The sequence below is a fragment of the Lolium rigidum genome, chromosome 1 (genome assembly GCF_022539505.1).
Source record: "Lolium rigidum isolate FL_2022 chromosome 1, APGP_CSIRO_Lrig_0.1, whole genome shotgun sequence".
Lineage (NCBI taxonomy): Eukaryota > Viridiplantae > Streptophyta > Magnoliopsida > Poales > Poaceae > Lolium > Lolium rigidum.
Genome location: NC_061508.1, coordinates 103,896,714 through 103,899,988, shown reverse-complemented (window position 1 = coordinate 103,899,988; position 3,275 = coordinate 103,896,714).

Below are 3,275 nucleotides of genomic sequence, written 5' to 3'. Positions count from 1 at the left end.
TACCAGATAGGGCAATACTGGTTACCCGAAGGGTAATGCCCAAGTCAGTAGCCCCCGAGTGTCTAGCTGAAGATAATTCGGGTAGAGACTAATGCATGTTTTCTCCTGACATTCTTCTCCTTCATTGCTCTTGTTCATCTTGATTATGCTTCATCTTCTTTTTATCGGGTGTGCGTCAGCGCTCCCGATGGGAGTAGCCCCCGAGTCTAGGTACGGATGCTTGCAATCCGTGCATAGACTCAAGTTGTACTACTCGAATACTTTCCTCTGCCGAGATCTTCATAAGTCATCCGATATATTTTCTTTATGCAAAGGATAATGAGTAACGTGCCCAACTGTTGTTTGGTTAACTGCCGATGGCAAAACATCGTTACCCTACACAGAATCAAGTCCCCGGGCATGATCCTGGAGTGAAAAAAACTTCTATCAGGTATGCATCACGAGCTCCCGATGGGAGTAATAGCCCCCGAGTGTCTGGGTGCGAGCGCTTTGCAACCGAGTGTTGACTCAAACCTTCTTCCTTCGACTGCTCATCCTGTCGAGTCTTCATTTTATCGGGTGCGCGTCAGCGCTCCCGATGGGAGTAGCCCCCGAGTCTAGGTACGGATGTCTGCATCCGGGCGTAGACTCAAATCCTTCATCCGATAACTCTTCTTTTTTCCTTCGAATGCTTCAAGTTTTTTTTATGACATCATCGTTGACGTGTAACTTCTGTGGCCTGATTGACAAGACTTGACCTGACGGGCCCACCCAAGCTCTGCGCAGGCAGTTTTTAGAGCTTGACCAATGCACGCGTGGTGATCGAGGCGCCTCCTCGATTTTCGCACGACGTGGGAATAATGGGCCGCCGGTTCCACTCCTTCTTCAAGCGCCACGTGTACAGTCAGATCTGCTCCACTCCCCACGACGCTTTGTGGAGTTATGGCCACGATTGGGCACAAATTCTTACGGGATAAATAGGGAGCCTCCTCTCTTTTTTATCTTTTACCCCGCTTACTGCTCATCTTTTTCCTCAAGCCTCCTTGTTCCTCCGCCTCTTCAGCAGAAGCTCCGCTCACCATGGGCAAGAAGAAGAGTGGCAGCACCTCGGAGGCGGTCAAAGTTAGCCGTGATTGGAGCGCCTCCGCCATTTCCAATCGCGATATCAACAAGCTTCGCGCCCTCGGCTTCATCTCCGCATCTGAGGAAGACATTCGTCTCCCAGGTTTAGTTACTCGCCCAAAGCCCCCGAAGGGTTTCACCGTTATGTTTCGTTGCTTTCTGTTTCGTGGTCTTTCTCTTCCGGCTCACGAGTTTCTTCGCTCCCTCCTTTTCTTCTATGGGATTCAGCTCGGCAGCTGACCCCAAATTCCATCCTTCACCTTTCCATATTTATCACCGTCCGCGAGGCCTTCCTCGGCATTGAGCCTCACCGGGGCCTTTGGAGGAAGATCTTTTATGTGAAGCGTCACAATGACGAGCAATGGCCCCCTGTCGTCGGTGGCGTCGGCTTCGTCGTCAGGAAGGAGGTCGACTACTTCGACTATCCGATGAAGGAATCCGTCCAAGGCTGGCGCAACAAGTGGTTCTACCTGCGAGATCCCGCTGTTTCTGGGCGGCGTTCAAATCTCCCTCCTTTTGACGATGTCTTGGTGGCTCACAAGAAGAAGTCTTGGAACAACGCCCTTTCTCCCGAAGAAAAGGCGACAGCCGACGATCTTTTCAAGCAAATTGTCACTTTGAAGAATTCAGGAGGCATGACGATGCGCGGTACTGAAGTAGTTTCAGTTTTCCTACAACGTCGAGTGCAGCCGCGCGATGTCTCGCCCTCACCAGCTCGTGGCTTTTCATCGGCAAAAACGACAAGTCGAGGGTCAACTCGCGCGACCTGTCGGCAGATGAACTCCAGAACGAAGTTCGTCGCCTGACATGCCTCAGCAGCAAGGACACCATTGTCTTGACATCGGCGCGCCCTCCTTATGATTTCAAACATCTTCCGTCCGAGGTAACCTTATCGTTCTTCGTTTACTGTCATTACTTCTTGTTTCTGTTTGTGCCTTACGTGTTTTCTATCCTTCCGCAGGTTCCCGCTGTCGCCCAATGCTATCCTCCCTCACCCGAGAGCGGAGTGGTATTAGAGGACGACGATGATGATTCTGAGGGAACCGAGGATGCTCAGCACGCCCTTGAGGACAGCGATGTCCAAGAGGAGGAAACTGCTGAAGATGACGCCTTCCTCAAGAGCAGACGTCGCAAGCAGGTACATGATGATCTTATCGCTTCGGCTGAATCAAGTTCTACAGGAGGAGATAATGATGCCGACGAAGCTGCTTCGCCTCCTCCTGCTAAGAAGGGTTCAACAAGTTTCTTCGTGGACGAAGATGATCTGGACCTGTGAGCATTTGTACTTTTTGTTACTTTTATTCCTTGTCACCTTGTATGCTAACTGCTCGCCGTACTTGAACAGCTCTGCCGATGACGATGACGATGTTCCTCTCGCAAAGAGGGCTAAACTGGCCTCTGAAAGAGTAGCATCGGCTAAGGAATCGAACCCTTCTCCTGCCAAGTCGAAACCTCCATCCCGAACGGGTGTAGGAAAGGTCCCATTATCGAGAGTTATCCCTTCTGATGATGCTCCCTCCCCGCCGGCTGGCCGCGATCACGTAAGTACTTAAACTGTCTGGCTTTGCTGAATCTCCATCACCTGACTCCTCTTGTTTTTTCCTGGCTGCAGCCGATTTACACTACGATCGATGCTCGTGGCGGATTTTGCTCGAACAATTTACTCGCCTAGAGGCCAAAAATGCCCAACTTCGGAAGGTTGTCGAGTCTTCGGCCGATCAAGCGATCGAAGCCAACGAGATCACCGCCGATGCCAAGAGTGAGAACGCCTTGTTGAAGGAGGAGGTAACGAGGCCGAAGCGTCGATAAAAGATGATCAAGATGCCGGGCGTGCAGCGGCGGCTGCAATTGATAAGAAGGAAGGTGTCCTCCGCGAATCCGTCAAGGATTTATCGGGTAGAAAATCCTTATGGTGTTCCGCTCCTTTCTTGATGCTTTCTCCATTGATTACCGATACATCTCTTTTCGGAGGCCGCCAATTTAACCGTCGGCCGACGTCATCGGCTTCGGGAGGATTCTACGGCCGACGCCTTGTCACTTGCTCGCTGAGTCAAATGTCCGGATCCTCGATTGCTGCGAAGTCCAAGGGAGCACTCGTCGAAGTTATACTCGATGATCTTCCCTAAGGCGAAGCTGGACAAGACTCTCGACGAGATGGCCGAAGCCTTCCTTGT